Genomic DNA, 24,976 nt, shown 5'->3' with positions numbered 1-24,976 from the left:
AATCAATAATAGGCAGAGTGCCAGAAAATTCACAAATATGTGGAGGCTCAGCAACACACTCTTAAACAAACAGTGGGTCAAGGAAGAAATTACAAGAGAAATCAGTAAATATCTCAAGGCAAATGCAAATGAAAACACAATGTATCAAAATTTATGGGATGCAGCAAAGACAGTGCTAAGAGGGAAATTTATTGCCCTAAATGCCCATATCAAAAAGAAGAAAGGGCAAAAATCGAGGAATTAACTGTTCACTTGGAAGAACTAAGGAAAGAACAGCAAACTAACCCCAAAGCAAGCAAAAGGAAAGAAATAATGAAGATTAAATAAATTAAATAAATGAAATTGAGAACATGAAAACAATTGAGAAAATCAACAAAACCAGAAGTTGGTTCTATGAGAAAATCATTAAGATTGATGGACCCTTAGTGAGGTTGACAAAAAGAAGAAGAGAGAGGATGCAAATAAATAAAATCAGAAATAGAAGAGGAGACATAACCACTGACCCCACAGAAATAAAGGAAGTAATGAGAGGATACTATGAACAACTTGATGCTAATAAATTCAATGATGTAGATGAAATGGACAACTTTCTAGAAAAGCACAAAGAACCAACACTGACTTGAGAAGAAATAGACGACCTCAACAAACCAATCACAAGTAAAGAAATTGAATCAGTCATTAATAAGCTCCCCGAAAAGAAAAGTTCAGGACCAGATGGCTTCACATGTGAATTCTACCAAACATTCCAGAAAGAATTAGTACCAATCCTGCTCAAACCCTTCAAAAAAATTGAAAAGGAGGGAAAGCTACCTACTCATTCTACAAAGCCAACATCACCCTCATACCAAAACCAGGCAAAGATATTACAAAAAAAAGAAAATTACAGACCAATCTCTCTAATGAATATAGATGCAAAAATCCTCAACAAAATTCTAGCAAATCAATTCCAGCAGTGCATTAAAAGAATTATGCACCATGACCAAGTAGGATTCATCCCAGGTGTGCAAGAATGGTTCAACATAAGAAAATCAATTAATGTAATATACCATATCAACAAATCAAAGCAGAAAAACCACAAGATCATTTTGATTGATGCAGAAAAGGTATTTGACAAAATTCAACATCCTTTCCTGTTGAAAATAATTCAAAAGATAGGAATAGAAGGGAACTTCCTCAAAATGATAAAGGGAATATATGAAAAGCCCACAGCTAGCATCATCCTCAATGGGGAAAAACTGAAAACTTTTCCCCTAAGATCAGGAACAAGACAAGGATGTCCACTATCACCACTGTTATTCAACATTGTGTTGGAAGTTCTAGCCAGAGCAATTAGACAAGAAAAAGAAATACAAGACATCAAAATTGGAAAGGAAGAAGTAAAACTCTCAGTGTTTGCAGATGATATGATGCTATATGTCGAAAACCCCCAAAAATCCACAGCAAAACTACGAGAGCCAATAAATAAGTACAGCAAAGTGGCAGGTTACAAAATCAAAACTCAAATATCTGTAATGTTTCTATATGCTATTAATGAACAATATGAGAAGGAAATCAAGAAAAAAATTCCATTTACAATTGCAACCAAAAGAATAAAATATTTAGGAATAAATTTAACTGAAGAGACAAAAGACCTATACAAAGAAAACTATAAGAAGTTGTTAAAAGAAATCACAGAATACCTAAACAAATGGAAGTTCATACCATGTACATGGATTGGAAGGCTAAATATAGTTAAGATGTCAATTCTACCTAAATTGATGTACAGATTCAATGCAATACCAATTAAAATCCCAAAAATATACTTTTCAGAACTAGAAAAACAAATAACCAAATTTATCTGGAAGGGCAGGGTGCCCTGAATAGCTAAAAGTATCCTGAGAAAAAAAAAATGAAGTCGGAGGTCTCATGCTATCTGACTTTAAGGCATATTATGAAGCTACAGTGGTCAAAACCAAATGGTACTGGCATAAAGATAAACATATTGACCAATGGTATCGAATAGAGTGTTCAGATATAGACCCTCTCATCTATGGACATTTGATCTTTGATAAGGCAGTCAAGCCAACTTACCTGGGACAGAGCAGCCTCTTCAATAAATGGTGCCTAGAGAACTGGATATCCATATGCAAAAGAATGAAAGAGGATCCATATCTCACACCCTATAAAAAATTAACTCAAAATAGATCAAAGACCTAAACATTAGATCTAAGACCATAAAACTGTTAGAAGAAAATGTAAGGAGATATCTTATAAATTTTATAATAGGAGGTCGTTTCCAAGACCTTACACCCAAAGCACGAGCATTGAAGAAAGAAATGGGAACTCCCCAAAATTAAACACTTTTGTGCATCAAAGAACTTTGTCAAGAAATTAAAAGGCCTACAAAATGGGAGACAATATTTGGAAATGATATATCAGATAAAGGTCTAGTATCCAGAATTTATAAAGAGATTGTTCTACTCAGCAGCAAAAAGACGGACAACCCAATTACAAAATGGGCAAAAGACGTGAAGAGACACATCTCAGAAGAGGAAATACGAATGGCCAAAAGGCACATGAAAAGATGCTCAACTTCCCTGGCTATTAGAGAAATGCAAATCAAAACCACAATGAGATATCATCTCACACCCACCAGAATGGCCATTATCAACAAAACAGAAAATGACAAGTGCTGGAGAGGATGTGGAGAAAGAGGCACATTGATTCACTGTTGATGGGAATGTCAAATGGTGCAACCGCTGTGGAAGGAAGTTTGGCGGTTCCTTAAAAAGCTGAATATAGAATTGCCATATTACCTGGCAATACCATTGCTAGGTATCTACTCAGAGGACATGAGGGCAAGGACACAAACAGACATTTGCACACCAATGTTTATAGCAGCATTATTTACAATTGCAAACAGATGGAAACAGCCAAAATGTCCACCAACAGAAGAGTAGCTAAACAAACTGTGGTATATACATACGATGGAAAATTATGCAGCTGTAAGACAGAATAAAGTTATGAAGTATGTAACAATATGGATGGACCTTAAGGACATTATGCTAAATGAGATTAGCCAGAAACAAAAGGACAAATACTGTATGGTCTCACTGATATTCCTTTGAAGGAATAGGTTTTATTATTATCTTGGAGAATTTCATTGGTAACAGAGACCATCAGGAGATAGAAATAGGGTAAGATATTGGGTAATTGGAGCTGAAGGGATACATATTGTGCAACAGGACTGATTGTAAAAACTCAGAAACGGATAGCACAATACTACCTAACTGTAATATAATTATGTTAAAACACTGAATGAAGCTGAATGTGAAAATGATAGAGGGAGGAGGACTGAGGGTACAAATGAAATCAGAAAGGAAGATAGGTGATAAAAACTGAGATGGTATGATCTAGGAATGCCTAGAGTGTATAATGACAGTAACTAAATGTACAAATTTAAAAAATGTTTTTGCATGAGGAAGAACAAAGGAATGTATATCATTACTGTAGGTATTGAAAATAGAGAGTAATCAATATTTTAAAATTTTAACTTATGTGTAAGACTAAAGCAAAAAATGTTTATTTGGTACAAAATTTATATTTTGACTAGTATGTTTCCTAATATAACTTATGTAGACAGCTTAATTGAACACCTTAAGTACATGGAACCTTGAATAGGGCATGAGATTTTGTTGGTTTGTCTAGAGTGAGGCCCTGATAAATCCCAGAGTGATTTGAATAGTGAATAAAAAAGCATTTGCAAAGTCCCCTTGGGGAATGGTGAGAAAGGGGGAAAATTCAGCTTCCGCAAGTTGAATTCTTGATATTCTCAGAAGCAGTGGGGACAACCAAAGCTACAGGCTGAGCCCCCAATCTTGGGGTTTGTTCATATGAAAGTTAACCCCACAAAGGATAGGTCAAGCCTACTTAAAATTAGGCCTAAGAGTCACCCCCAAGAGAACCTCTTTTTTTGCTCAGATGTGGCCTCTCTCTCCAGCCAACACAACAAGCAAACTCACTGACCTCCCCCTGTCTACATGGGACATGACTCCCATGGGTGTGGACCTTTCTGGCAACGTGGGACAGAAATCCTAGAATGAGCTGAGACTCAGCATCAAGGGATTTAGAAAACCTTCTTGACCAATAGGAGGAAGAATGAAATGAGATAAAATAAAATGTCAATAGCTGAGAGATTCCAAACCTAGCCGAGAGGTTATTCTTATACATTAAATAGATAATATCTTGTTAGTCAAGATGTAATGGAGAGGCTGGAGGCAACTGCCTGAAGATGTAGAGCTGTGTTCCAGGAGCCATGTTTCTTGAAGATGATTGTATAATGATACAGCTTTCACAATGTGACTGTGTGATTGTGAAAACCTTGTGTCTGATGCTCCTTTTATCTACCTTGTCAACAGACGAGTAAAACATATGGGATAAAAATAAATAATAGGGGGAACAAATGTTAAAATAAATTTAGTTTGAAATGCTAGTGATCAATGAAAGGGAGGGGTAAGGGGTATGGTATTTATGAATTTTTTCCTGTTGTCTCTTTATTTCTTTTTCTGAATTGATGCAAATGATCTAAGAAATGATCATGATGGTGAATATGCAAGTATGTGATGATATTATGAATTACTGATTATATATGTAGAACGGAATGATCATAATAAAATAAAGAAATAAAAAGAACAACCCAAACATCCCGTGCCTCTTGCCCCCACATTGTTTATTTATTATTTGTTCTTATTTTCTTACTCATTTGTCCACTGGATGAAGAGAGTGTCAGCCATGAGGTTTTCAAAATCACATGGTCACACTATAAAAGCTATATAGTTAAACAATTGTCTGCAAGAATCAAGGCTACTGGAATACAGTTCAACGGTTTCAGGTATTTCCTTCTAGCTATTCGAATCCACCAAAAACTAAAAAAGGATATGTATATAATGCATAAGAATAGCCTCCAGAATGACGTCTCAATTCTATTTGAAATCTCTCAGCCACTGAAACTTTATTTTGTTTCATTTCTCTTACCCCTTCTTGTCAAGAAGTCCTTCTCAATCCCCTGATGCTGGGTCCAGGCTCATCCCTAGGAGTCATGTCCCATGTTTCCCTGGGAGTCATTTACCCTGTGAGTCATTTCCCACATAGCGGGAGGGCCAAGAGAGAAGCCACATTTGAGCAACAAAACCAAAAGAGATCCTTTAGGGATGAGTCTTAGGCATAATTATAAGTAGGCTTAGCTTCTCCTTTGAAGGAATAGGTTTCATAAGGCAAGCTCCAATACTGAAAGCTCAGTTTATTAAATTGTAGTCCTCAATCCTTGTGAGAATATCAGGTCCTCCTCAGGTGGAGAAGTTTAATATTTCCATATTTTTCCCCAACCCCTCAAGGAGGCTTTGCAAATACTTTTTTTTATCTTTTGCCTAGATTACTCTGGAATATATTAGGGCATCACACCAACCTGTACAAACCAACAAGTGCTCACTCCCTATTCAAGATTCCATGTAATTATGGTGTTTGAATAACCTGACCATACAAGTTAAATTAGATAGTGTACTACTGAAAATATAAATTTTGCACCAAATAACATCTCTTCCTTTGGTCTCACACTGAAGTTGAAGTTTTAAAATACAGTCAATGTCATGCTTTACCCTTTAGTCTGATTTACTTTAGTCCTAACCAGATCTGCTTCATTCATATCTGTAATTGAAGTCTGCTCTCTTTTTCAGCTTTTGAAGCAATTGCTGTATAGGGTAGTGCTGACTTTCATGGCTGCAGAACTCTAGCTCTGGTTCTCAGTTGTCACACAGATACCCAAAGTTCTAGGGAGGAATCCAGAAAAATTTTACATGTGAAAAACAAGATCTAACTATGATAAGAACTTTTATTATTAATTAAGTAGATTATTTAAGAAAAGGTTAAGGGCGGGCCATGGTGGCTCAGCAGGCAAGAATGCTTGCCTGCCGTGCCCGAGAACCCGGGTTCGATTCCTGGTGCCTGCCCATGTAAAAAAAGAAAAAAGAAAAAAGAAAAGGTTAAAATCCTAGAAGTAATAACAATTAAGTGCATGTGACATAAATGAAAGACTAGAAATTAGAATCCAGATTTCCAGGTGTGTTGCTAACACTAGACATTCTGTTTTAAAGTTATGGATCTTTCTTAAACCAAACTAATTCTCTGTTATTTGATAGCCATGGAGTCAGTGTATACATCAGTATTTCTGCCAAGGATTGGCTCTCAGACTGCTTAGAGAGCAGACTGTTAAGATAAAAGGGCAAGCCTTCAAAGTTCAGGCTGTAAGGGCAGAAAAGGGAATGTTATTAGGTTTTTCTCCATTTTAAGCTGTTCCTACCCTTTTTGCCTTAAATACTTACCCAGTATGGAGCTGGGAAGACTTCCCGTGTATTGCACCAAGAAGAAATACCTTTCATCTGTGGTTTTCTGTTCATTTATCCATGCTCTGACTTACCTGTGTCACCCTTCTATTAGCACAAGTAATTAAGAGTTGGTTATATACTTCAAGAAGTTCAGCACAAAGCCAAGATGTACAAGGAAAAATAACAAGCAGTTAATATTGGATTATGCACTGAAATGATGCCTTTAATGTTTGTGGCCTAGAATGTAATCATAGTAAAAGGGAACAAACCTCTATGAATGTCACACAACACCTAGAGGCTCTATTAAAAAGTACAATGATGTAGAGAGGTTTATTCAATTCATACAAGTCATTTTTCATATCTACACAATGAAAACTTAGACCTATCTAGGGGAAAAAAAATCCTTACATTGATAGCAAAATATCTTCTAGCCCCATAAATAACATACAATCACTTACTAGGAAAAAATTCCATAGCCACTTAGGTCACTGTTTTAGTTTGCTAATGCTGCCAGAATGGACTATACCAGAAATGGAATGGCTTTTATAAAGGGGATTTATTAAGTTATTAATTTACAGTTTTAAGGTGAGAAAAGTGTCCAAACTAAGGCATCCAGATAAGGATATCTTAACTCCAAAGACAAGGCCAGATGGCATCCAGGTTTCCTTTGTCACGTGGGAGACATGTGGTCAATGTCTGCTGGTCCTTTTTTAGCTTTTCTGGGGCAAAACACTGTATTTCTTCTCTTCACTTCCCTTGGCTCTCTCCAAGCTTTTCAGTACTGTGGGTCCTTGCTTAATAACTCATGGGAAGACACATGGTGATGTCTGCTGGGCTCTGCATCTCCAAATGTCTTTGTCTAGGCATCTGCTCTCTGTCAGCACTCCAAGCATCTCCAAATGTCTGCATCTATGCTTTCTTCTAAAAAATGCTTTTCTGCATCAGCTCTTTTAAGGACTCTATTAAACTAATCAAGACCCATCTTGAATGGCTAAAGTCATATCTCCATCTAATCAAAAGGTCACACCCACAATTGGGTGTTACATCCCCATGGAAACAACCTAATCAAGAGGTCCCATCCTATGATATTGAATCAGGATTAAGGAAACACGGCTTTTTAAAAATAGCCAGCACAGTCACACAGGCATTTTTATGGTAATTTATTATTTTTTTTCAAACTGAGCAAAACAATGCAACTTTTACTTTTTTATATATTTCAAAACTACTTATATTAATTATCCTTCCCATCCCAACCGATTCCAATACTAAGATAGGATTGATAAGATGTGAGAAAAAGATCTTTGATTGTTTCTCATTTTCTTCCTTTTCCCTTGGGATAAACTAAGAATTCATTTTAAAAAATTTTAAAGTCAGAAGGATAACAAGAGACTCAAAACATTTTCTTCAAAATAAAAAGAGCAAAAAAGCAAATGGATATTCTGATTAAATAATTAAGCAGACCCCCAATACAGCTTTAAGATAATTTTATTTTAACAGATATGCCAGTTTGAATCTATTACATACCTCCAGAAAAGCCATATTTTAATCCTGACCCAATCTTGTGAGGCAGCCATTTCTTTTCATCCTAATTCAATATCGTAGGGCAGAAGCTTTTGATTAAATTATCTCCATGCAGATGAGACATACCCAATTGTGGGTGTGGCCTTTTGATTAGATGGAGATGCAACTCTACCCATTCAGGGTGGGTCTTGTTTAGTTTATTGGAATCCTTTAAAAGAGGAAACATTTTGGAGAAACCTCAGAAATGCCAGAACTGACAGAAACTTCAGAGGAGAGTTGACAAAGCAGAACTGACACAAATACCAACACTTGGAGAAAAGAGACACAAGTGTTTGGAGATGCTTGGACCCCAGCAGATGTTGCCATGAGACGTTAAGCAATCCAGAAACTGGAGAAATCCAAAGAAGCCAAGAGATGAAAGTCATCCCTGGAGAAGCAAAGTGAGGAACCCCCACAGGAACAGAGGCTGAAATCAATGGAACCCAGGAGCAAGGTATCACCAGCATGCCTTCAGCTGACAGAGGTCTTCCAGATGCATTGGCCTTTCTTGAATTAAGGTATCTTTACCTGAATCTCTTAGTTTGGACATTTTCCTAGGCTTAGAACCACAAGTTTGTAATTTATTAAATTCCCTTTATAAAAGCCATTCCATTTCTGATATATTACAATCCAGCAGCTTACAAACTAATACAACAGGGAATTGTGTGAATAGAAAAGAATCTTCCTAAGAGGCACTCATTTTAACAATAAATTATAGCTTAAATTATTATTTTATCAATTATACTCAGCAAAGGCAGAGTCGATTTTTTTCTTCCCCTCATGAACCCTTGTAAAGCTAAAGTACAGTGGCTTATAAATGTCATATAATTGACTGGTAAACATCCACCATATCAATCAATCATGTTTATTTAAATTTCTCTTAACATTAGATACTTTTTAATAAATGTAAAGACTTAGTAAACAACTATTTCATTTCTTCTCCTATCTTGGTCACATAAGCCAGTTACATTAGATGATACAGGCTTTGAACTATAATTTATAAAATATTCAAGGACTGCCACAGTCCTAAGAACAAAACAAAACTTGCACCCAGAAAGAAACTATCAAGGTAAATGTCAATATACTACAGTTCTAATTTTCATTCATACAATCTCAGCCAAGTCCAAATAACTTTATAAATACCTTATGATACCTTATGCAAAAATGCAATTCTTAAACCTATTGTTACTTTTGAAATATTAAAATGCAGAGATCTCAAATTTCCTTCATTCAGGCCAGAAATCACCCCCAAAACTATGATCACAGTTACAAATAGCCTGAATGGAATGTTTACATTCAGGATAACCAAAAAAGCCCCATGTAACTTTTTTTTAAAATATCATTTACTTAAATATACTGTAAATAGGAATAGTGATAACGCAGAAAGCAAAAATAAGCCTGCAAGTGAAATTTCTAGACGTTCATGAAAACATTACCATCTGTTCTAGTTTGCAAGTTGCGGGAATGTGATATACCAGAAATGGAACAGCTTTTAAAATGGGGAATTTATTAAGTTGAAAGTTTACATGTTCTAAGACTGTGAAAATGTCTAAATTAAAGCTAGGCTATAGAAATGTCCAATCTAAGGCATCAGGGAAAGATACTTGGTTCAAGAAGGCCAATAACAGTCAGGGTTTCTTTGTCAACTGGAAAGGCACACAGCGAATATGGCAACGTCTGCTAGCTTTCTCTCCAGGCTTCTTGTTTCATGAAGCTCCCCTGGGGGCATTTTCCTTCTTCATCTCCAAAGGTCTCTGGCTGTGTGGGTTCTCATGGCTCTCAGGGCTCAGAAGTTTTTTCCAAAATGGTTTCCTCTTAAAGGGCTCCAGTAAGCAACCCCAACTTGAATGGGTGGAGACGCATCTCAATGGAAACCATCTAATCAAAAGTTACCACCCACAATTTGGTGGGTTATATCTCCATGGATAATCAAAAAGCTCCCACCCAGCAATATTGAATGAGGACTAAAGGACATGACTTTTATGAGGTCCACAAGAGATTCAAACTGATACACCATCTCATATTGCAGATGCAAAAGGAAAAACAGTTATAATGGGGCTAAGAGTACTCTGGTTGTCTTCATTCATTTGGTCATGCAAGGTGTTTAAATATTTTCACTTCTCATATCACAAAGTTAGTCCACAGAAGGAGCTGGTGCATCTTGTCCATTATGAGGACTGGTTCACTTTCCAGGTAGGTTGGATCCTCTTAGACCAGGAGTCTCAGTAAGAACAAGATCACTGCAATAACCAGCCAGGCCATCAAGACCATAGTAATACTGATGCCATTATCACCAGAAGGTCCTTGGTAATTCCTGAAGACACTCTTTGTCTGTGAAGTAGGATTGGGACTGCCTCAACAGATTGATCAGCCTATATATGTTCCTGAGAGCAAACACATTCACAGGGATCGAATCCAGCTTCTGCCATGATTACTCAGGTTGATTTAACTTGACTGCTCTAATCTTTTCTGAAGAAAGGTCTATGGCATCTGGGGCTCTTATGTCACATGGGAAGGCACATGGCCAGCATCTACTGATCCTTCTCTCCCAGGTTTCCTTGCTTTCAGGTTCTGGCTTTTTCAGTTTTGTTGGATCCTTACTTACTTTTCCTGAGACTTTTATCTTCAAGCTCTCTGAGTATTTCTCTGAGTACCTTTTTTTTTTTCAAAGAAAGAAAAAAATTATTGCTAGGCACGTAATAGGAGAGCAGTGGCCCCCAATTTGTCTCTCTGAACTGCAGTATTTCTGATAGCTTTATTAGAGAAAAAGATGGGCAGGGTTTAGGATAATGAGCACAAGGACTCAGATGATGTAATTAGAGGTGATTTAATTACTGAGCATGCATGGATTGATTACATGCTTAGTCATAGAACATATATGAGAAAATGGTGGAATGAGGTATAGGTGATTGTAGGTTAAAGTCTGAGCTACTGCACATGTCAAGCATTTTGGTTAGATCCAGTCTCAGTTATCAAGATAACTATGGACTTTGGGTGGGTTAGTTCTGGACTGACCCAAGGCCTTTCATTAATAAACAGTAGGGGCTGTCTTTAGTGATTACAAGATTCTAAAGTTGAAAAAACTGGATAACTGGGTGTAAATGAAGGTTAGTCACAAGGCTTTTACAATCATAGGGCAGAAGATAAGGGTTATACAATCATTATCAGAGATCAGGCAGCTGGGTTACAATTTGGAGACTCCAGGTATTTTCCTCAATGTACTCTAATATACCAGAAAGCAAAAAGGAATATCTATGTAATGATTCAATAATCAAAATCATCCCTTAAATCCTGATTTCTTGGTTATAATTCCTCCTTTCATTGGATAATTCTCTCTCAGTCTTGAGGGATATTTGGGCAACAACTCTTCTAACTGCTTTAAGGCTGAAAAATAGCATTGTCTTTAATGGGCAAATGGATGAAACTATTTGTTCTTGAACAGTCCAGTATTTCTGGGTTTCAGAGCTTTTCTGGCTTTGGAACAATCTGGAGACTTTAAGTCTCTGAAAAAAATATATGTAAAATTTTATAGAGCCCATGATATCGTTCAGGGTTTCCAGGAATACTGTTGGTTGGGGTTTGCTATATTGTGACAGTGTGCAATATCTGGCTGAAACTTGCATAAGAGTAACCTCCAGAATGACCTCTCAACTTGATTTAAGATATTTTAGCCACTGAAACTCTATTTCTTGACCCCCTTCTGGTCAACTAATCCATGATGCAAGGGCCAGTTATGTCCCACGATGCAAGGGCCAGTTATGTCCCACGATGCAAGGCCCAGTTATGTTTCATGATGCCAGGGCCAGGATTATGCCCCTGGAAATTATGTCTTACATAGAGGGGAAGTTCAGAGTTTGGCTTAAAGAGAGACCACATTTGAACAATAGTAGAGATTTTCTGGAGATGACTCTTGGGCACTAATCATAAGCAGATTCAGTTTGCTATTATAGAAACAAGTTCCATAATGGCAAGCCTCAAAATTGAGACCTTGTATTACTGGGAGTTCCTCTTGCTTAAGAACATGTCAGGAATTCCCCAGGTAGGGAAGTTTAATAGTTCTTTTTTCCCAGTCCCATGAGTACCTTCTGGAAATCTAACAATATGACACATTTTTCTATCCCTTTGGCCTATTAACATGATAAATTCTATGACTAGATTTCTTAATATTAAACCATCATTGCATTTTAGAAAATAAATCTCTATGGACATTGTTTATTTAATACAGTTCTGGGTTTTATTTTTAGCATTTTATTTAGAAGTTATTATAAATTAATTGATTAATTATCTAGTTTTCTTTTGTGTGTGATTTTACCAGATATTGACAATGGGGTTGTTAAAATGAACTGAGATGCTCCCATATATTTTTGGTGCTCAGATATGCTTTAGAGAGCACGTGGGTTATCTGGATCTTGACAGTTTAATAGTCACAACCATTAAAACCCTTAAGGTTTTGTAAGTTTTAAAAAACTTCAATTTATTACATGATTAATTTTCTTCTTCAGTAAACTTTTGATGATTTGTGTTTTCCTAGAAAATCATTAATTTCACAAAAAAAGCCATCAGATCTTCCCATTTTTTCAGGAGCAGAAAGAATTTAAGTTTTATTGGTAATCCTGTAATTAAGAACAATTTTAGACTTACAGTAATGTTAATATCTTACCATAGTACATTTCTCAGTCAGAAAATTCACAATGATCACTATTAACTAATCTATAGATCTTATTCAAATTTTACCAATTGCCCCATTTATATCCTTTTTTCTGCAACAGAAACCAATCCAGACCCTATAATCATTTGGTCATGTCTCTTTTGTTCTGACTTTTTTTGTCCTGATTAAAAAATATATTTTAACTGAGATATCTTCACACACATGCAGTCCATGCATGGTGTACAATCAATGGCCCACAATTTCATCACATAGTTGTGTATGCATCACCATGATAATTTTTAGAACATTTGCATTGCTCCATAAAAATAAGGAAAAAGGAAAAAAACCTCATACATCCCACATCCTTTACTCCTCCCTCTCACGGACTGCTAGCATTTCAATCAACCCATTTTTTTTACCCCTTATCCCCCCCTATTATTTATTTTTGTCTTCATTTTTTTTTTTTTAAGTGAACTGAACCATTTTTTTTTATTAATTAAAAAAAGAATTAACAAAACAATTAGAAATCATTCCAATCTACATGTACAATCAGTAATTCTTAATAACATCACATAGTTGCATATTCATCATTTCTTAGTACATTTGCATCGATTTAGAAAAAGAAATAAAAAGACAACAGAATAAGAATTAAAACAATAATAGAAAGAAAAAAAAACAAAAAAAACAAAAACAAAAAACCTATACCTCACATGCAGCTTCATTCAGTGTTTTAACATAATTGCATTACAATTGGGTAGTATTGTGCTGTCCATTTCTGAGTTTTTATATCCAGTCCCGTTGTACAGTCTGTATCCCTTCATCTCCAATTATCCCTTCTCTTTTTTTTTTTTTAATTAACGGAAAAAAAGAAATTAACCCAACATTTAGAGATCATACCATTCTACACATGCAATCATTAATTCTTAACATCATCACATAGATGCATGATCATCATTTCTTAGTACATTTGCATTGGTTTAGAAGAACTAGCAACATAACCGAAAAAGATATAGAATGTTAATATAGAGAAAAAAATAAAAGTAATAATAGTAAAATCAAAACAAAACAAAACAAAACAAAAACCTATAGCTCAGATGCAGCTTCATTCAGTGTTTTAACATGATTACTTTACAATTAGGTATTATTGTGCTGTCCATTTTTGAGTTTTTGTATCTAGTCCTGTTGCACAGTCTGTACCCCTTCAGCTTCAATTACCCATTGTCTTACCCTGTTTCTAACTCCTGCTGAACTCTGTTACCAATGACATATTTCAAGTTTATTCTCGAATGTCCGTTCACATCAGTGGGACCATACAGTATTTGTCCTTTAGTTTTTGGCTGGATTCACTCAGCATAATATTCTCTAGGTCCATCCATGTTATTACATGGTTCATAAGTTTATCTTGTCTTAAAGCTGCATAATATTCCATCGTATGTATATACCACAGTTTGTTTAGCCACTCTTCTGTTGATGGAGATTTTGGCTGTTTCCATCTCTTTGCAATTGTAAATAATGCTGCTATAAACATTGGTGTGCAAATGTCCGTTTGTGTCTTTGCCCTTAAGTCCTTTGAGTAGATACCTAGCAATGGTATTGCTGGGTCGTATGGCAATTCTATATTCAGCTTTTTGAGGAACCGCCAAACTGCCTTCCACAGTGGTTGCACCCTTTGACATTCCCACCAACAGTGGATAAGTGTGCCTCTTTCTCCGCATCCTCTCCAGCACTTGTCATTTTCTGTTTTGTTGATAATGGCCATTCTGGTGGGTGTGAGATGATATCTCATTGTGGTTTTGATTTGCATTTCTCTAATGGCCAGGGACATTGAGCATCTCTTCATGTGCCTCTTGGCCATCCGTATTTCCTCTTCTGAGAGGTGTCTGTTCAAGTCTTTTTCCCATTTTGTAATTGGGTTGGCTGTCTTTTTGTTGTTGAGATGAACAATCTCTTTATAAATTCTGGATACTAGACCTTTATCTGATATATCATTTCCAAATATTGTCTCCCATTGTGAAGGCTGTCTTTCTACTTTCTTGATGAAGTTCTTTGATGCACAAAAGTGTTTAATTTTGAGGAGTTCCCATTTATTTATTTCCTTCTTCAGTGCTCTTGCTTTAGGTTTAAGGTCCATAAAACCGCCTCCAGTTGTAAGATCCATAAGATATCTCCCAACATTTTCCTCTAACTGTTTTATGGTCTTAGACCTAATGTTTAGATCTTTGATCCATTTTGAGTTAACTTTTGTATAGGGTGTGAGAGATGGGTCTTCTTTCATTCTTTTGCATATGGATATCCAGTTCTCTAGGCACCATTTATTGAAGAGACTGCTCTGTCCCAGGTGAGTTGGCTTGACTGCCTTATCAAAGATCAAATGTCCATAGATGAGAGGGTCTATATCTGAGCACTCTATTCAATTCCATTGGTCGATATATCTATCTTTATGCCAATACCATGCTGTTTTGACCACTGTGGCTTCATAATATGCCTTAAAGTCAGGCAGCACGAGACCTCCAGCTTCGTTTTTTTTCCTCAAGATGTTTTTAGCAATTCGGGGCACCCTGCCCTTCCAGATAAATTTGCTTATTGGTTTTTCTATTTCTGAAAAATAAGTTGTTGGGATTTTGATTGGTATTGCATTGAATCTGTAAATCAATTTAGGTAGGATTGACATCTTAACTATATTTAGTCTTCCAATCCATGAACACGGTATGCCCTTCCATCTATTTAGGTCTTCTGTGATTTCTTTTAGTAGTTTTTTGTAGTTTTCTTTATATAGGTTTTTTGTCTCTTTAGTTAAATTTATTCCTAGGTATTTTATTGTTTTAGTTGCAATTGTAAATGGGATTCGTTTCTTGATTTCCCCCTCAGCTTGTTCATTACTAGTGTATAGAAATGCTACAGATTTTTGAATGTTGATCTTGTAACCTGCTACTTTGCTGTACTCATTTATTAGCTCTAGTAGTTTTGTGGTGGATTTTTCCGGGTTTCGACGTATAGTATCATATCGTCTGCAAACAGTGATAGTTTTACTTCTTCCTTTCCAATTTTGATGCCTTGTATTTCTTTTTCTTGTCTAATTGCTCTGGCTAGAACCTCCAATACAATGTTGAATAATAGTGGTGATAGTGGACATCCTTGTCTTGTTCCTGATCTTAGGGGGAAAGTTTTCAATTTTTCCCCATTGAGGATGATATTAGCTGTGGGTTTTTCATATATTCCCTCTATCATTTTAAGGAAGTTCCCTTGTATTCCTATCTTTTGAAGTGTTTTCAACAGGAAAGGATGTTGAATCTTGTCGAATGCCTTCTCTGCATCAATTGAGATGATCATGTGATTTTTCTGCTTTGATTTGTTGATATGGTGTATTACATTAATTGATTTTCTTATGTTGAACCATCCTTGCATACCTGGGATGAATCCTACTTGGTCATGATGTATAATCCTTTAATGTGTTGTTGGATACGATTTGCTAGAATTTTATTGAGGATTTTTGCATCTGTATTCATTAGAGAGATTGGTCTGTAGTTTTCTTTTTTTGTAATATCTTTGCCTGGTTTTGGTATGAGGGTGATGTTGGCTTCATAGAATGAATTAGGTAGTTTTCCCTCCACTTCGATTTTTTTGAAGAGTTTGAAGAGAATTGGTACTAATTCTTTCTGGAACGTTTGGTAGAATTCACATGTGAAGCCATCTGGTCCTGGACTTTTCTTTTTAGGAAGCTTTTGAATGACTAATTCAATTTCTTTACTTGTGATTGGTTTGTTGAGGTCATCTATGTCTTCTTGAGTCAAAGTTGGTTGTTCATGTCTTTCCAGGAACCCGTCCATTTCCTCTAAATTGTTGTATTTATTAGCGTAAAGTTGTTCATAGTATCCTGTTATTACCTCCTTTATTTCTGTGAGGTCAGTAGTTATGTCTCCTCTTCCATTTCTGATCTTATTTATTTGCATCCTCTCTCTTCTTCTTTTTGTCAATCTTGCTAAGGGCCCATCAATCTTATTGATTTTCTCATAGAACCAACTTCTGGCCTTATTGATTTTCTCTATTGTTTTCATGTTTTCAATTTCATTTATTTGTGCTCTAATCTTTGTTATTTCTTTCCTTTTGCTCGCTTTGGGGTTAGCTTGCTGTTCTTTCTCCAGTTCTTCCAAATGGATAGTTAATTCCGGAATTTTTGCCTTTTCTTCTTTTCTGATATAGGCATTTAGAGCAATAAATTTCCCTCTTAGCACTGCCTTTGCTGCGTCCCATAAGTTTTGATATGTTGTGTTTTCATTTTCATTCGCCTCGAGGTATTTGCTAATTTCTCTTGCAATTTCTTCTTTGACCCAGTCGTTGTTTAGGAGTGTGTTGTTGAGCCTCCACGTATTTGTGAATTTTCTGGCACTCTGCCTATTATTGATTTCCAACATCATTCCTTTATGGTCCGAGAAAGTGTTGTGTAAGATTTCAATCTTTTTAAATTTGTTAAGACTTGCTTTGTGACCCAGCATATGGTCTATCTTTGAGAATGATCCATGAGCACTTGAGAAAAAGGTGTATCCTGCTGTTGTGGGATGTAATGTCCTATAAATGTCTATTAAGTCTAGTTCATTTATAGTAATATTCAGATTCTCTATTTCTTTATTGATCCTCTGTCTAGATGTTCTGTCCCTTGATGAGAGTGGTGAGTTGAAGTCTCCAACTATTATGGTATATGAGTCTATTTCCCTTTTCAGTGTTTGCAGTATATTCCTCACGTATTTTGGGGCATTCTGATTTGGTGCGTAAATATTTATGATTGTTATGTCTTCTTGTTTAATTGTTCCTTTTATTAGTATATAGTGTCCTTCTTTGTCTCTTTTAACTGTTTTACATTTGAAGTCTAATTTGTTGGATATTAGTATAGCCACTCCTGCTCTTTTCTGGTTGTTATTTGCATGAAATATCTTTTCCCAACCTTTCACTTTCAACCTATGTTTATCTTTGGGTCTAAGATGTGTTTCCTGTAGACAGCATATAGAAGGATCCTGTTTTTTAATCCATTCTGCCAATCTATGTCTTTTGATTGGGGAATTCAGTCCATTGACATTTAGTGTTATTACTGTTTGGATAATATTTTCCTCTAACATTTTGCCATTTGTATTATATATATCATATCTGATTTTTCTTCTTTCTACACTCTTTTCCATATCTCTCTCTTCTGTCTTTTTGTATCTGACTCTAGTGCTCCCTTTAGTATTTCTTGCAGAGCTGGTCTCTTGGTCACAAATTCTTTCAGTGACTTTTTGTCTGAGAATGTTTTAATTTCTCCCTCATTTTTGAAGGATAATTTTGCTGGATATAGGAGTCTTGGTTGGCAGTTTTTCTCTTTTAGTATTTTAAATATATCATCCCACTGTCTTCTAGCTTCCATGGTTTCTGCTGAGAAATCTACACAAAGTCTTATTGGGTTTCCCTTGTATGTAATGGATTGTTTTTCTCTTGCTGCTTTCAAGATCTTCTCTTTCTCTTTGACCTCTGACATTCTAACTAGTAAGTGTCTTGGAGAACGCCTATTTGGGTCTAATCTCTTTGGGGTGCGCTGCACTTCTTGGATCTGTAATTTTAGGTCTTTCATAAGAGTTGGGAAATTTTCAGTGATAATTTCTTCCATTAGTTTTTCTCCTCCTTTTCCCTTCTCTTCTCCTTCTGGGACACCCACAACACGTATATTTGTGCGGTTCATATTGTCCTTGAGTTCCCTGATACCCTGTTCAAATTTTTCCATTCTTTTCCCTATAGTTTCTGTTTCTTTTTGGAATTCAGATGTTCCATCCTCCAAATCACTAATTCTATCTTCTGTCTCTTTAAATCTATCATTGTAGCTATCCATTATTTTTTCTATGTTTGCTACTTTATCCTTCACTTCCATAAGTTCTGCGATTTGTTTTTTCAGTTTTTCTATTTCTTCTTTATGTTCAGCCCATGTCCTCTTCATGTCCTCCCTCAATTTATCGGTTTCATTTTTGAAGAGGTTTTCCATTTCTGTTTGTATATTCAGCATTAGTTGTCTCAGCTCTTGTGTCTCATTTGAGCTATTGGTTTGTTCCTTTGACTGAGCCATATTCTCAATCTTTTGAGCGTGGACAGTTATCTTCTGCTGCTGGCGTCTGGGCATTTATTCAGATTTCTCTTGGTGTTGGACCCAGCAAGGTTGTAATATTTTTCTGTGAAATCTCTGGGTTCTGTTTTTCTTATCTTGCCCAGTAGGTGGCGCTCGTGGCACACGTTTGTCTGCGGGTCCCACCAGTAAAAGGTGCTGTGGGACCTTAAACTTTGGAAAACTCTCGCCGTCCTGGGGGTTCGCTAGCCGAAGCGGCTTGAGCCGGCCCAGGGTCCGAACGCAGGGAGGGTGTCCGAACGCAGGGAGGGTTGCTGGTCGCCGCAGCCAGGGAAAGAGCCCGTCCGAATTTCCTAGTCGGCCCTGGGCAACAAGCGTGGCGGGAGGGCGCCAGCGGCAGCGGCCCGCCCGAGAGAGTGCACGTTCCCCGGGAGTCACGGGGTCACCGTTCTCCGCGGCCTGGGGGTTTCCGATCCAATTCTCTCTGTTGGTCCGGGGGCTGCGCGTGGTGTGGGCGCCAGTCGCCTTGGTTTCAGGGGACCACCTCTCCAATTCTCCCAGCCGGCCCGGGAAGGGGGAAGGGAGTAACTCCGGCCGCTTGCCACCCCTCCCGGTAAGGCCCACGCGCCTCGGTGATCTCACCCGAGCTGCTTCTCTCAGCCAGCCAGCCGTTCCAGGATGGGGTACGCTGTCTTTTTTATCTCTGTTGTGGCTTTGGGCGCTTTCTGTATCGTTTCTACTCCCCTAGTAGGTGTCCTGGAGAAGAAACTAAGATCCGCGCGTCTTACTAAGCCGCCATCTTCCAGGAAGTCCCTTTGTCTTCATTTTTTTACTCATCTGTCCATACCCTGGATAGAAGGAACATCAGACACAAGTTTTTCACAATCACACAGTCACATTGTAAAAGGTACATAGTTATACAATCATCTTTAAGAATCAAGGCTACTAGAATACAGTTCAAGGTAGCCTGGAATAAAGTTTAAGGTACTTCCCTCCCACCACTCCAATACACCATAACTAAAAAGAGGTATCTATATAATACATAAGAATAACCTCTAGGATAACCTCTTGACTCTGTTTGAGATCTCTTCTTTATTTTGTCTCATTTCTCTCTTCCTCCTTTTGGTTAAGAAGTCTTTCTCAATTCTAAGATGTCAGGCCTTAGCTTATCCTGGGATTTCTGTTCCATATTGCCAGGGAAATTTATACCCCTAGGAGTCATGTCCCATGTAAGGGGAAGAGCAGTGAGTTCACTTGCTGAGTTGGCTTAGAGAGAGAGGCCAAATCTGAGCAATAAAAGAGGTTCTCTGAGGGTGACTTTTAGACATAATTATAAGTAGGCCTAGCTTTTCCTTTGTAGGAATAAGTTTCATAAGGGCAAAACCCAAGATTGAGGAATCAGCCTATTGAATCAGTTGTCCCTGCTGCTTGCAAATATATCGGGAATTCCCCAGATGGGGGAGTTTAATATTTCCTCCTTTCTCCACAGTCCCCCAAAGGAACTTTGCATATACTTTTTTATTAGCTGCCCAGATTACTCTGGGATGGATTGGGCATCACACTAACCTGTACAAACCAATAAGATCTCATGCCCTATTCAAGAGTCCATGTAATAATGTTCAAATACAAGTTAAATTAGATAATAAGCTACCCAAGATATAAATTTTGCACCAAATAAACAACTCTCCTTTTCATTTACACAGAAGTTGAAGTTTTAAATATGGTTTGTCTTGATTTTTTAATGTTAGCAATGGACTTATAACTGCTAGCAAGATACTTTAAGCAGACTTCTAGTTTGTTACTTCTGTACAAGCAGCTCATGCATGCAGCTTATGCCTTGTGTATCATCAGCAACAGCTGCCCTAGAACTCAAGTTAATAAGGGACTGAAGAAGAGTTGACAGTCAGATTGTAGAGTGAGTGTTTTTAACCTCTTCTTCCTTAGTTTGCGAGATGGATATTTTGACATATTTTATTATGTAGAAAACATTTCTCATTTACTTCTTCTGGTATGGCCTACCATATGGTATATGTTGACTTTTTTAATTGTAATACCACTTCAAAATTACTAGCACTCTCTGACAATCTTGCAGTTATAAAAGCTCTAGTCAGTCACCCATTCAGGCCACTGAAATGTATTTCTAGTGGAGTGTTCACTTAAAATAAATTAAAAAATAATCTCTATATTTTCCATTCACTAAAAAGGATTTACAGGCCTCCAATTGGCAGGGTAGTAGAGAGCCTCCTGCTTTTTAATACTGTAAATCTACACATTCCAGTCTGCTCTAGACAATAGTACTTACAGCTTATTTCCTGATTATGATTAAGTGCATGAATGCTATAATATACAAGTAAAGGGTTATTTCATTCTTCTGAGCTTTAAATTTGATATAAATTCACTGTTAAAAATCTAATAGAAAAAATAAAATAAATCTAATATAACATGAAAAACAGTAAAGTCAGTTAAATGGTGGGTTGCCTTAATATCTATACTGAAGCAAACAACCATAATCAAGTCAAGTGATTTTTGCAAGTGAACTATGGTTTCAGATAAGAAAATCCAAAAACAACAGAACAAAACAAAATTAAAAAAAAAAAGAAAATCAATCCAACTTAAATAACTTTATTTCCCTCAGAATCTTAAAATACTGTGTAAATTTCATTGCTAGAGATAAATGATAATTCTGCATTTGTAGAGATTCTTGCCCAACCTTCTCTCCACATTTAGGTTTTGTTATATTTCCTTAAAAATCTGAATTTAACCAAATAGATTGTTTTTCTAGATACAATAAGTCAATACTTCAATTAATGGAATTATTTCTTTTGGAAAGAAGGAAAGTATGGCCTAGCTAATTTCCAAATATGTAATGACCTAAGTCTAAAACAATAAAAAGAAAAAGAAGATATGTTATGGATAATTTGAGACTGCTGAGTATTTAAGAAAATAACGGTTAGCAAGTGGGGCACCAGACATATCAAATGGAGCATATTTAACTATCCCAGAGTTCATGGACTTTCCAATAATTTTAAAAGGTCATCTTAAAAAATAAAACACATAGAGACCACACAAGAGTATAAAACAAAAGCTAAAGAAATATTAAAATATCTGTTAAACCATTGAAGCTGACAAACCATTAAAACTGAAGACCATTTTTTTCATACACTGTTTTTTAAAAATATTTTTATTATAAACAATGAACAGACATACAAACATTCTTGACATACAAACATTCTTAACATGGTTACAATCAATGGCTCACAATATCATCACATAGTTGTGTATTCATCACCATGATCATGTTTTTGAACATTTGCATTTCTCCAGCAAAAGAAAGAAAAAAGAAAAACTCATACATGCCATACCCCTTACCACTCCCTTTCATTGATCACTAGTATTTCAATACACTCAATTTATTTTAACCTTTGTTCCCCCTATTATTTATTTTTATCCATTTTTTACTCATCTGTCCATACCATAGAAAAAAGGAGCATCAGACACAAGGTTTTCAAATTCACACAGTCACGTTGCAAAAGTTATGTCATTATACAATCATCTTCAAGAAACATGGCTACTGGAACACAGCTCTAGTTTCAGGTACTTCCCTCTAGTCACTCTAATACACCATAAACTAAAAAGGGATTATCTATATAAAGCATAAGAATAACTTCCAGGATAATCTCCCGACTCTGTTTGAAATTTCTCAGCTACTGACACTTTATTTTGAATCATTTCTCTCTTGCTCCTTTCAGTTGAGGAGGTTTTCTCAATCCCTTGATGCTGAGTCCCAGCTCATTCTAAGATTTCTGTCCCTCTGCCAGGGAGGTTTATACCCTTGGGAGTCATGTCCCACATAGAGAGGGAGTGGGCAGTGAGTTTGCTTGCCATGTTGGCTGAGAGAGAGATAGGTGACATCTGAGCAACAAAAGAGGTTGTCTGGGGGTGACTCCTAGGTGTAATTTTAAGTAGGCTTAGCCTGTCCTTTGCAGGGATAAGTTTCATAGGAACAAACCACAAGATTGAGGGTTCATCCTATTGATTTTGTTGTACCCACTGCTTGCGAGAATATCAGGAATTCTCTAAATGGGGAAGTTGAATTTTCCCACTTTCTCCCCATTCCCTCAAGGGGACTTTGCAAATACTTCTTTATTCACTATTCAAATCACTGTGACACCACCAATCTTACAGCAGCAGGTGGAGAAAGTCCAGGGCAGAGGGCCTGAGTGATTCTCTAATCACATGCTGTTTACATATTAGTTCCACAGGGATATTCTTGACCTCCTTGCAAAAGCATGAATTTTCTTATTTCTTCTCCCATGCCCCCTCTCAGACCACCCAGGATTTCTGGGGACTTGGAAGGGTCTTCTCTTCCAGCCTGCAGAAAAGCCTCCTCTTTCCCCCTTCTCCATCCAGTGCTCCTCTCAGGGAAGGCACTGCTTGGGGCCCATTCCATCTGGCCTGCTTGACAGACAGGGAAGTAAGACTCAGGAGAGGCTGTGAGACATGCCTGGAAGCACAGTGATGGAGCTCTGACTCCCAAAGGGCCAACTTTCTAAACCTGCTGCTTCTCTGGCCAGAGGAGGGGTAGGGACGTAGTTGTTGTGGTCTCCTTAGAGCCACATCCTGCTTGCTGCTGTGGGTTCACCTGCCTGGATGCTCAGCCTTCCCTGTCCTCCCCCTCTAGAGCCCTTTGCATTTCCCACTTCTGCCCTATCTGCCTGCATATCTTTTACAGCAGCAGGGCTGTGGATTGACCCCTCCAACTTGTGGGTGGGGTGGAGAGTTACATGGGTGGCCTGCAGTCTGAATTTAGTGGCCTGGCCTGACCCAGTCCCTTATACTCTTCCCCTTGGGCCTCTGAGATTCCCTTCATACTTTCAACATGCAAAACTTAAACCAATGACAACAAGGAGTAAAAAACACACAGACACATAATCAATCCTTTTCACTATAGAAAAATAAGGATGTTCAGTGAAGACCATTTTTGGGAGCTAGCGTGGGGATGAGTTTTTCAGTAAGCCCTTTTATCTTACAATGGCAGCAGTGGCAACAGGCTGTTGATGTAGAATGGTAGAGACTGGAGAGCACTTAAGAGTGCAAGTGACTCTCTCTAAGCCAACTCAACAGGTACGCTCACTGCCCTCCCCACTACATGGGATGTGGTTCCCAGGGGTGTAAATCTCCCTGGCAATGTGGGACAGAACTCCTGGGATGAGCCAGGACCTTGCATCATGGGATTGAAAAAGCCTTCTTGACCAAAAGGAGGAAGAGAGAAATGAAACAAAATAAAGTTTCAGTGGCTGAGAGCTTTCAAACAGAGATGAGAAGTTATCCTGGAAGTTATTCTTATGCATTATATAGATAACCCTTTTTAGTTTATGGTGTATTGGAGTGGTTAGATTGAAGCGCTTGAAACTGTTGAACTGCATTCCAGTAGACTTGATTCTTAAAGATGAAACTAAATAGCTTTTACAACATGACTGCGTGATTATGAAAACCTTGTCCTATGCTCTTTTTATCTGGGGTATGGACAGATGAGTAATAAATAAATAAATAAATAATGGGGGGATCATGGCTAAAAAAAACTGGAGTAGATTGAAATATTAATGGCCAATGAGAGGGAGGGGTAAGGGACATGGGATGTATGAGTTTTTTCTTTTTTCTTTTTATTTCTTTTTCTAGAGTGATGCAAATGTTCTAAAAATGAGCATGGGGATGAATACACAACTATGCAATGATATTGTGAGCCACTGATTGTATACCTTGGAAGGACTGTATGTGTGTGAAGATCTCAATCAAAATATTTAACAAACAAACAAACAAAAACTAAACAAAGATATGCAGGTGAATGCCCTGAATGCCTCCTCCACCTTCCCTTCACTGTACACCTAATGTTTAAAAATTTTTTTAATTGCTTATATGTAGTAAAAATTTCATATAAATGGAAGATCAAAGATCTTTGAAGTAGATTAAGTGAAGAAACAGTGTACAATATAATGTATCTAGCATCCTATCTTAAATGACAGGCATGTGAGAAAATAAGAATGTTCTTATTTTCTTTTATATGCATAAAAACCCTGGAAGAATACAAAAGAAAGTAATAACAATGTTTACATAAGGAGGTAGGAAATAGGTAGAGGAGACATGGATAAAGAGACTTATTCCTGTTTACTTTCCAGTATGTGTGTATATGTGTGTGTCCATATTACCTTCTGAGAAATAAATTTAATTTAAAAAGTAAGGAAAATAAAGATGTCATTAGACATAAAATTCCTCAGGGGGTTTACTTTTGAAGGTTATCCTGGAAACCGCTCTTGGAGGAAGTACTTG

At 37.0% G+C, this 24,976-nt stretch overlaps 1 long non-coding RNA gene and 1 pseudogene across 1 annotated transcript in view; one reads left to right on the top strand and one right to left on the bottom strand.

Moving 5' to 3' along the window:
- LOC143651193 (uncharacterized) overlaps positions 1-24,976 on the top strand; it is a 63,278-nt gene that overhangs the window by 16,746 nt on the left and 21,556 nt on the right. The gene's annotated exons all lie outside the window — the stretch shown is intronic.
- Positions 10,054-10,348, bottom strand: LOC143651192 (small integral membrane protein 14 pseudogene; annotated as a pseudogene).

This window comes from Tamandua tetradactyla, chromosome 12 (genome assembly GCF_023851605.1).
Source record: "Tamandua tetradactyla isolate mTamTet1 chromosome 12, mTamTet1.pri, whole genome shotgun sequence".
NCBI classification, from domain to species: Eukaryota; Metazoa; Chordata; class Mammalia; order Pilosa; family Myrmecophagidae; genus Tamandua; species Tamandua tetradactyla.
The sequence above is the reverse complement of the archived record's forward strand: the minus strand, read 5'-3'. Positions and strand labels throughout refer to the sequence as shown.